This window comes from Muntiacus reevesi, chromosome 9 (genome assembly GCF_963930625.1).
Source record: "Muntiacus reevesi chromosome 9, mMunRee1.1, whole genome shotgun sequence".
Lineage (NCBI taxonomy): Eukaryota > Metazoa > Chordata > Mammalia > Artiodactyla > Cervidae > Muntiacus > Muntiacus reevesi.
The window spans coordinates 9,342,908-9,354,872 of NC_089257.1; positions in this window are offsets into that span (position 1 = coordinate 9,342,908).

Below are 11,965 nucleotides of genomic sequence, written 5' to 3' on the forward strand. Positions count from 1 at the left end.
TGGATGTGACTGGTGATAGAAGCAAGATCCGATGCTGTAAAGAGCAATGTTGCATAGGAACCTGGAATGCTAGGTCCATGAATCAAGGCAAATTGGAAGTGGTCAAACAGGAGATGGCAAGAGTGAGCGTCGACATTCAAGGAATCTGCGAACTAAGATGGACTGGAGCAGGTGACTTTAACTCAGATGACCATTATAACTACTACTGTGGGCAGGAATCCCTTAGAAGAAATGGAGTAGCCATCATAGTCAACAAGAGTCCAAAATGCAGTACTTGGATGCAATCTCAAAAACGACAGAATGATCTCTGTTCGTTTCCAAAGCAAATCATTCAATATCATGGTAATCCAATGCCTCGACCACTAATATTGAAGAAGCTGAAGTTGAACGGTTCTATGAAGACCTACAAGACCTTTTAGAATTAACACCCAAAAAAGATGTCCTTTCATTATAGGGAACTGGAATGCAAAAGTAGGAAGTCAAGAAACACCTGGAGTAATAGACAAATTTGGCCTTGGAGTACAGAATGAAGCAGGGCAAAGGCTAACAGAGTTTTGCCAAGAGAATGCACTGGTCATAGCAAACACCCTCTTCCAACAACACAAGAGAAGACTCTACACATGGACATCACCAGATGGTCAACACCAAAATCAGATTGATTATATTCTTTGCAGCCAAAGATGGAGAAGATCTATAAAGTCAGCAAAAATAAGACCAGGAAATGACTGTAGCTCAGATAATGAACTCCTTATTGCCACATTCAGACTTAAATTGAAGAAAGTGGGGAAAACCACTAGACCATGAAGGTATGACCTAAATCAAATCCCTTATGACTATACAGTTGAAGTGAGAAATAGACTTAAGGCACTAGACCTGAAAGACAGAGTGCCTGATGAACTTTGGACAGATGTTCATGACATTGTACAGGAGACAGGGATCAGGATCATAATTATCATATGTGAAATGAGTCCCCAGTCCAGATTTGATGCATGATACAGGATGCTGGGGGCTGGTGCACTGGGGTGACCCAGAGGGATGGGATGGGGCGGGAGTTGGGAGGGGGGTTCAGGATGGGGAACACATGTACACCCATGGCAGATTCAAGTCAATGTATGGCAAAACCAATACAACGTTGTAAGGTAAAATAAATAAATTTTTTTTAAAAAAAAAGATCATCCCCAAGAAAAAGAAATGCAAAAAGGCAAAATGGTTGCCTGAGGAGGCCTTACGAAGAGCCGTGAAAAGAAGAGAAGTGAAAAGCAGAGAAAAGGAAAGATATACCCATCTGAATGCAGAGTTCCAAAGAATAGCAAGGAGAGATAAGAAAGCCTTCCTCATTACTCAGCCGTTAAAAAGAATTCATTTGAATCAGTTCTAATGAGATGGATGAAACTGGAGCCCATTATACAGAGTGAAGTAAGCCAGAAAGATAAAGAACATTACAGCATACTAACACATATAAATGGAATTTAGAGAGATGGTAATGATAACCCTATATGCAAAACAGAAAAAGAGACACAGAAGTACAGAACAGACTTTTGAACTCTGTGGGAGAAGGTGAGGGTGGGATGTTTCGAAAGAACAGCATGTATATTATCTAGGGTGAAACAGATCACCAGCCCAGGTGAGATGCATGAGACGAGTGCTCGGGCCTGGTGCACTGGGAGGACCCAGAGGAGTCGGGTGGAGAGGGAGGTGGGAGGGGTGATCGGGATGGGGAATACGTGTAACTCTATGGCTGATTCGTGTCAATGTATGACAAAACCCACTGAAATGTTGTGAAGTAATTGGCCTCCAACTAATAAAATAAAATTAAAAAAAAAAAAAAAAAAAAGAAAGAAAGCCTTCCTCAGCAACCGATGCAAAGAAGTAGAGGAAAACAATAGAATGGGAAAGACTAGAGATCTCTTCAAGAAAATTAGAAATACCAAGGGAACATTTCATGCAAAGATGGACTCAATAAAGGACAGAAATGGTGTGGACATAACAGCAGCAGAAGATATTAAGAAGAAGTGGCAAGAATACACAGAAGAACTATACAAAAAAGATCTTCATGACTCAGATAATCACAGTGGTGTGATCACTCACCTAGAGCCAGACATCCTGGACTGTGAAGTCAAGTGGGTCTTAGGAAGCATTATTATGAACAAAGCTGGAATTCCAGAATTCATTCCAGTCGAGCTATTTCTTTTTGTTGTTGTTGTTTGTTTGTGTGTTTGTTTGATTTTTCAGTCGAGCTATTTCAAATCCTGAAAGATGATGCTGTGAAAGTGTTGCACTCAATATTCCAGCAAATTTGGAAAACTCAGCAGTGGCCACAGGACTGGAAAAGGTCAGTTTTCATTCCAATCCCAAAGGAAGGCAATGCCAAAGAAAGCTCAAAATACTGCACAATTGCACTCATCTCACATGCTAGTAAAGTAATGCTCAAAATTCTCCAAACCAGGCTTCAGCAATATATGAAACATGAACTTGCAAATGTTCAAGCTGGTCTTAGAAAAGGCAGAGGAACCAGAGATCAAATTGCTAATATCTGCCAGATCACGGAAAAAGCAAGAGAGTTCTAGAAAAACATCTATTTCTGCTTTATTGACTATACCAAAGCCTTTGACTCTGTGGATCACAGTAAACTGTGGAAAATTCTGAAGGAGATGGGAATATCAGACCACCTGACCTGCCTCTTCAGAAATCTGTATGCAGGTCAGGAAGCAACAGTTAGAACTGGACATGGAACAACAGATTGGTTCCAAATAGGAAAAGGAATACATCAAGGCTATATATTGCCACCCTGCTTATTTAACTTATATGCAGAGTACATCATGAGAAACGCTGGGTTGGATGAAGCACAAGCTGGAATCAAGATTACTGGGAGAAATATCAATAACCTCAGATATGCAGATGACCCCATCCTTATGGCAGAAAGTGAAGAAGACCTAAAGAGCCTCTTGATGAAAGTGAAAGAGGAGAAAAAAGTGAAAAGGTTGGCTTGAAGCTCGACATTCAGAAAACTAAGATCATGGCGTCTGGTCCCATCACTTCATGGCAAATAGATGGGGAAACCGTGGAAACAGTGGCTGACTATATTTTGGGGGCTCCAAAACCACGGCAGATGGTTATTGCAGTTGTGAAATATAAAAGACGCTTACTCCTTGGAAGGAAAGTTATGACCAACCTACATAGCATATTAAAAAGCAGAGACATTACTTTGACAACAAATGTCTGTCAGTCAAGGCCATGGTTTTTTTAGTAGTCATGTACGGATGTGAGAGTCGGACTGTGAAGAAAGTTGAGTGCCGAAGAATTGATGCTTTTGAACTGTAGTGTTGGAGAAGATTCTTGAGAGTCCCTTGGACTGCAAGGAGATCCAACCAGTCCATCCTAAAGGAGATCAGTCCTGGGTGTTCATTGGACGGACTGATGTTGAAGCTGAAACTCCAATCCTTTGGTCACCTGATGCGAAGAGCTGACTCATTGGAAAAGACCCTGATGCTGGGAAACATTGGGGGCAGGAAAAGAAGGGGACGACAGATGATGAGATGGTTGGATGGCATCACCGACTTGATGGGCATGAGTTTGGGTGGACTCCGGGGGTTGGTGATGGACAGGGAGGCCTGGCGTGCTGCACTTATTGGGGTCGCAAAGAGTCGGACATGACTGAGCTACTGAACTGAACTGAACTCAACATGATAATCCCACAGTTAACATTATACTCAGTATATAATGTTATTCACAGAAAGTATTTCCTCTAAGATAAGGAAAAGAGACAAATATGTTTACTCTTGCCACATTTATTATTTGTTGGAAATTCTACCCATAGTGATCAGAGAAAAGAAATAAAGAAATTCAAATTAGAAAGGAAGAAGTAAAACTGTTACTGCAGCTGATATAACAATATACATAGAAAATCTTTGAAAAGCGACTAGAGCTCATCAAAGAATTTAGTAAAGTTTCAGAATACAAAACTTATATACAGAAATCTGTTGTATTTCTTCAACACACCAGCAAGAACCTGTCAGAAAAAGAAATGAAGAGAACAATTCAATTCACAATCACATGACAAAGAATAAAATACTGAGGAATAAATCTAATTAAGAAGGTAAACGATCTGGACTTGGTAAGCTGTAATAGACAGATGAAAGAAACTGAAGACTGCACAAATATATGTAAATATACATCATGTTCATGAACTGGAAGGATTAATATTAAAATCCCAGGCAAGCTACAGGTTCGATGAAATCTCTGCCAAAATACCAATGTTATTTTTCAAAAAATTAGAACAAATAGTTCTAAAATTTATATGAAAATATAAATACCCTGAGTAGTCAGAACAGTTTTGAGAAAGAGCAAAGTGGAAGTAGCACACTCACTGATTTCAGATTACACTGCACACCTGTAGTAATCAAACAGTGTGGCTTAAACAAAAACAGACACAGTGATCAATGAAGCAAAATAGAGAGCCCAAAAAGGATCTACAGTTATATGATCAGTTAATCCATGACAAAGGAGGCAAGGGGAAAGGACAGTCTCTTCAACAAACACTTGGAAAAATTGGAAAGCTACAAGATGGGTCAAATTAACCACTCTCTCACACCAGGCACAAAAATAAATTCAAAATGGACTAAATACTTGAATATAAGACCTGAAATGATAAAACTCCTAGAAGAAAATATAGACTGTACAGTTTCTGGCATCTATCTTAGCAATAATTTTTGGATATGTTTCCTTTGGCAAAAGAAACAAAAGGAAAGATAAACAGTTGAGGATACATTAAAGTGAAAACCTTTTGCACAGTGAACGAAACGATCAACAAACCAAAAGGTCTACTAAGTGAGAGAATATATTTGTAAACAATATATTTGATAAGAGGTTAATATCCACAATATACAAAAAAACCTCATACAACTCATACATCAAGAAAACAAACATTCCAGTTTTTACAAAATGAGGAGAGTACCTGAATAGACATTTTTCCAAAGAAGACATATTCATATTCAATTAAAAAAGATATAAGCACTCTATGTTCATGGCAGAATTATTCATAAGAGCCAAGATATAGAATGATTCCAAGTACCCATAAATAGATGAATGGATAAAGAAGATGTGTTATGTAGAATCAGTGGAATATTACTTGGCTATAAAAAAATAAAGAATTAAATCTTGTCATTTGTGACAACATGAATGGACCTAGAGGGTATTATGCTGAGTGAAATGTCAGAGACAAATACTGTATGATTTCATGTATATGCTGAATCTAAAAAACAAAACCAATAATCAAACAGAGCAAAACATAAACAGTAACAGAGAAATAGCAGTTATATACCAAAGGAGAAGGAATGGGGAGAGGAAAGAAATAGTTGAAGAAAATTAAGAGGAATAACTTCCAGCTGAAAGAATAAATGAATCATGGTGATAAAAAGTACAGTGTGGAAAATATAATCAATAACTAAGTAATAGCTTTATGATACATATCATAATTAGACTTTTAGTGATCATTTTGAAATGTATGGAAAAAGTCACTATGTTTTGTAACAGAAAATAACATAATGTTGTAAGTCAACTATACTTCAAAAACAAACTATAGACTTACAAACTCACTGAGGAAAAGAATACATTTGTGGTTACCAGAGACGGTAGAAGAAGGGGGAAAAAATGAAGAGAAGTCAAAAGTGAATACAAACTTCCAGTTATAAGATAAATAAGTACTAGGAATATGATATACAACATGATAAATATAATTAACACTGCTGTATGTGATATATAAAATTTTTAAGGGAATAAATCCTAAGAGTTCATCACACACACACAAAATTATTTCTTTAATTTTTATCTGCATCAGATGATGAATGTTCACTAAACTTATTGTGGTAATCATTTCATGGTGTGTGTAAATCAAATAATTATTATCTACATCTTAAACTTACACAGTTCTATACATCAATTACGTATCAATAAACTAGAAGTAAAGCAAATTTTAAACAAAATGGGCAAAGGACCTGAATAGACATTTCTAAAAAGAAGACATTCAAATGATCACCAGTTGTATAAAAACATGTTCAACATCACTAATAATCAAGAAAATGCAATTTCAAGCCACAATAAGTTATCACTTCACATTTTTAAGTATGATAATTATCAAAATGATAAAATATAAAAAGCAGTGGTAGGGATATGGAGAAAGGGAACACTTTTGTACTCTTGGTGGGAAATACTTTGGCATAACCATTATGGAAAACAGCAGGGAGATTCCTCTAAAAAATAAAAATAGAACTACTTTTAATCCATCAATCCTATTTCTGGGTGTATATTCAAAGGAATTCAAATCAATTACAATATCTCAAAGAGATATCTGCACTCATGTTCATTGCAGATTATTCCCATTAACCAGGATATGGAAGCAATTTATGCACCCATTGATGGCTGAATAGGTAGTGTGATATAAATTTAGAATATCATAAAATATCATGTAGCCTTTATGAAAAGGAAAAGCAATCTATGACATGAATAAACCTAGGGAATGTTATGCAAAGTAAAGGGAGCAAGAAGGAGAAGGGAAATAATGCAGGACCTTACATATATATGGAATCTAAAATGTCAAACTTATAGAACCAGAAAGTAGGATAGTGATTGCCAAAGATTGGGGAGCAAGAAAGGGAGGCACTGATTGGGGGAACAAAGTTTCAGTTATACAAGATGAAGATGAAGAATTTCTGGAAATCTCTTTTACAGCAATGTGATTATAGTTACAATACTGCATTGTACACTTGAAATTTCCTAGGTGAGTGGATCTTAGGTGTTATCCCCAAACACCAATGGAAGAAAAAAAAAAGAAAAGTTAGTAACAATGTAAGTCATGAATATGTAAAATAGCTGATTGTAGTAATTATATTGTTGTGACAATGTATATTGTTGTTGCTGTTCAGTTGCTAAGTCCTGTCCAACTCTGCAACCCCATGGACTGCAGCACCCCAAGCTTCTCTGCCCTTCACTATCTCCTGGAGTTTGCTCAAACTCATGTCCATTAAATTGATGATGCTATCCAACCATCTCATCCTCTCTCACCCCCGTCTCTCCCTGCCCACAATCTTTCCCAGCATCAGGGTCTTTTCCAATAAGTAGGCTCTTCATGTCAGTTGGCCAAAGTATTGGAGCTTCAGCTTCAACATCAGTCCTTCCAATGAATATTTAGGGTTGATTTCCTTTAGGACTGACAGGTTTGATCTCCTTGCTGACCGAGGGACTCTTAAGAGTCTTCTCCAGCACTACACTTTGAATAGTTATATCAAACTATCATTATATATCTTCACACACACAATTTTATTTCTCCATGATATACACAATAAACTGGAAAATTCTGAAAGAGATCGGAATACCTGACCACCTGACCTGCCTCTTGAGAAACCTGTATGCAGGTCAGGAAGCAACAGTTAGAACTGGACACGGAACAACAGACTGGTTCCAAATAGGAAAATGAGTGTGTCAAGGTTGTATATTATCACCCTGCTTATTTAACTTATATGCAGAGTACATCATGAGAAACACTGGGCTGGAGGAAGCACAAGCTGGAGTCAAGATTGCCGGGAGAAATATCAATAACCTCAGATATGCAGATGACACCACCATTATGGAAGAAAGTGAAGAAGAACTAAAAAGCCTTTTGATGAAGTTGAAAGAGGAGAGTGAAAAAGTTGGCTTAAAGCTCAACATTCAGGAAACTAAGATCATGGCATCTGGTTCCATCACTTCATGGCAAATAGATGGGGAAAGGGTGGAAACAGTGGCTGACTTTATTTTGGGGGTCTCCAAAATCATGGCAGATGGTGATTGCAGTCATGAAATTAAAAGACGCTTACTCCTTGGAAGGAAAGTTATGACCGACCTAAACAGCATATTACAAAGCAGAGACATTACTTTGCCAACAAAGGTCCGTGTAGTCAAGGCTATGGTTTTTCCAGTGGTCATGTATGGATGTGAGAGTTGGACTATAAAGAAAGCTGAGCACCAAAGAATTGATGCTCAACTGTGGTGTTGGGGAAGACTCTTGAGAGTCCCTTGGGCTGCAAGGAGATCCAACCAGTCCATCCTAGGGGAGATTAGTCTTGGGTGTTCATTGGAAGGACTGATGTTGAAGGTGAAACTCCAATACTTTGGCCACCTCATGCGAAGAGTTAACTTATTTGAAAAGACCTTGATGCTGGGAAAGATTGAGGGCAGGAGGAGAAGGGGACGACAGGATGAGATGGTTGAATGGCATCACCGACTCAATGGACGTGAGTTTGGACGGACTCCGGGATTTGGTGATGGACATGGAGGCCTGGTGTGCTGTGGTTCATGGGGTCGCAAAGAGTCGGACACGACTGAGCGACTGAACTGAACTGAACTGATGATATTTCAATAAATGAGGCAGAGAGAAAAACAGTTTCAGAGCCAAGAACTTCAAATGGTTCTCATTAATTTTGTGCCCTCACTGATCTGGCTCTCAAGTAATCAGCTGTGGTTTCCAATAAGGGTTTAACATTCGTAACAAAATAGGAACTCTTCCATGACTTGATTCAATGGGGAAATTACTTCACAGGTCCACACATTGGGATTGTGCCCCTTTGTTGTTACATGATGCTCATTTTTCTTAACAGTTCAGGTTCAGGCAAAAGGACTCCCATAAACTTAGTTTCAGTTGTAGAGAATTTAGTTGTTTGCTACAGAATGGGTGGATCTCTGATATGTCACTCCTGAATACCTGCTTCTAAGGCAAAGCCTTTTCATTAAAGGAGGCAATTCCTCGGAGAGAAAGCAACAACCACAGGACAAGGTCCCCGAACCTTATGGGAATCTCTGTAAACAGCAATAAAGGACAAGGTGAAAATGACCAGTATTTTAGCTCATTTCTCCAAAGCAAGATTCATCATGAGCACAGTGAACCGTTTGAATATGCTTCCTCCACACTCTCTGTCCCTTGCCCTGTGGGACCAGAGACATTTATTTAAGATCACTTCTCCATAGTGTTTCTAGTGAACCTGTTCTAAATTCAAACAAGAGAACAGATGTCAACAGGTCTTCTTGGAGAAATTTTGAGGCTTTAAGCTAGGTGGAAAGATTTTGATTTCTAAGAAGGCTTTCTTTTTTTTTTTTTAACAGATTTATTGAGGTATAATCAATATTCCCAAAAGAGTACACATATTGAAGGCATACAGTTTCTTAACAATTGCTCATTTCACAGTTAATTATGTGAATAAACTCTGCTCAAGTGAGACATTTTTCATACTGAAAGTAAGAATTGATCAATTTGAATATAGGATTTTTTTCTGGACACCTCAAATATCACTAAAATCATCTAAGAGAGCTGAGGTAAGTTTCTCAATAGTACCAATATTTATTATATGTTATTACTTCCCATGCATAGCACTTATTATTTGTCAGCACTTTCCAGATATAGTCATAGAACATTTCATCTTCATTCCAATTCTTCAAAAGGTAATTTGTGATTTTATTAACTTAATTTGAAATTTGGATATTTTGAGGCTCATAGAGGTTTAACAAATTGTAGACGCCCAGTTCTCTGACACCATGAACTAGGCTTTGTCATGAGACTTCTCTTTTAGTAAGCAAAACTATTGATGAGGATTAAAACAAAATGTAAATACATTTCACATATATAAAAGAGGAAATTACAAATATCAGTGACATAAATCATTAGTGGTTTCATCAAACACAAATATGGAAGCTCTCATGAAAAAAACTGCTAAGAGTAAGATGAATCTCCATTGCATCTTTGAGAGTAAAATCGGTGATGATTCTTCTGGAGCTCATTGCACAGTTAAACCGTTCTCTGCATTTCTGCTCCAACTGCTATCTCTTCTATCCCACAGGGATATACACAGTCACAGAAGTAACCAAAAGCTCTTTTTTGCATCCATGGTACCGTGGTGGATGTGTTCATACATATTCCTTCAATTATCACAATGATCTATGAGGTGGATATCATTATTATAAATTTCTAGCTGAGAAAACAAGGATATGAGGTGACAAAGAAATGTACCTTCGATGAAAGAGATTGCATTCAGAAGAACCAGGACTTGAATCAGGTCTTTCTGATACTCAAGCAGTATTTATTTTTTAACATTTTGCAGAGAAATCTGATGTCCCAGCAGTCTTTGGAGTGGTATAAGAGAATGGAGAGATAGGCCTGAGGGAAAAGTCAAGATGGAAGGACCATTCAATGAATGCAATACCACATTTTACTTACTACTTGAGATTTCAAAGACGTCATTGTGTGTGTGTGTGTGTGTGTGTGTGTGTGTGTGTGTGTGTGTGTGTCTGTGTGTGTGTCTGTGTGTCTGTGTGTGTGAGAGAGCAGATGAAATTGTTCTGTATAAACTAGCTTCTGAAGTAGTATTAAAGTAATTTGAATTATTATCAAAATGAGATTACTAGTTCAACATTGTCTATCCTAACTTAACAATGCTGGGTATAGGTTAAAATTTTGAAGGGAAAATTAATATATAAGATTAACCTGAGATTTAATGTTGGCCCTGCCCATTATTAACCGCTTGGTGGTGGACAAAATCCTAAATTTCTCTATGCTTCTCTTTCCTAATGTATAAGATCAGTATAAAAGTGGCAGCACTGAGGACCTTTTAGCTTTGGACTGAGGGTCACGTGTCTACGTGAGCACTTAAAGCCACAGAAAGCGTGCAGCTTTAGTGCAAGCGTTGCTACTACAGCTGCTACCATTAGTCTCCGACACTGCTTCCTCACCTGCAGAGGGGATGATACGCCGGCAACTGCACGGGCTGCATTGCTGAGAAAAGGAAGCGAGGGAATGAAACAGCATGCACACAGCAGTCATCCATTCCTGTGGCTGTTTAGTCACTAAATCCTGCCTGACGCTTTGCAGCCCCATGGACTGGAGCCTGCCAGTTTCCTCTGTCCAGGTGATTTTACAGGAAAGAATATGAGAGGGGGTTGCCATTCCCTTCCCCAGGAGATCTTCCCAAACCAGAGATTGAAGACAGCATTGTCTCCTGCATTAGCAGGGAGATTCTTTACCTCTAACCTACTAAGGTAGCCAATCATTCATGGGGTCTCCTGGTGGCTCAGCGGTAAAGAATCTGCCTGCAGTGTAGGAGACCTGGGTTCGATATTTCGTTTGGGATGATTCCCCTGGAGAAGGAAATTGCAACCCACTCCAGTATTCTTGCCTAGAGAATTTCAAGGACAGAGGAGCCTGGCAGGCTACAGTCCATGGGTTTGCAAAGAGTTGGACATGACTGAGTGACTAACTTATAAGGCTTACATTAATGCTAAGTGATTAGATTTAGTCCACATGCATTATAAATACTTTTAATTAGCTCTTATATTCATTTTTTATATTCCCATCACCACCTTCCTGTTACTCCTTTTCCAACTCATAAGAAGCTTCTGTGGTTTCTGTCTCCATCTTACATCCCTTTAGTGAACCTCAGCCAGCTTCATCTAAGACACTTAAAGATCTTTAGTAGAATAACATACAAGATTCCCTCTTGATCAAATTCCTTTCATCCCTCTACACATATTAACAACCTTCCAAAATTCCCCATTTCTTAGGGAGTAAAAAGAAACTTCCTAAACTTTATATTCATGGGTTTTATGTCCATTTTATAACTCCTTTCAAACATATATACCATTATTTGGGAAATCTACTACTTCAGTTTAGTTGTAACTTGAGATCTCAGAAGATAAAGGTCTCCTGCATATGTGGTTACTAAAGTTCCTTGTGTCTATACTCTTAACAGAAATTTCTCTAGGCGGCAACAGGAGTAATCTTAAAAACTTAGAATGTTTTATTTGTCAAATAAACTCAAAAGAATCCACACTCATTATATCCTGGGCACTTATCACTTATTGGAATGGAGTATAATATATTCAAAGTTGCATGATTGAAAATTACAGGTTTCTTTCAGGTAATGAAATGAAACATTATATGATACAC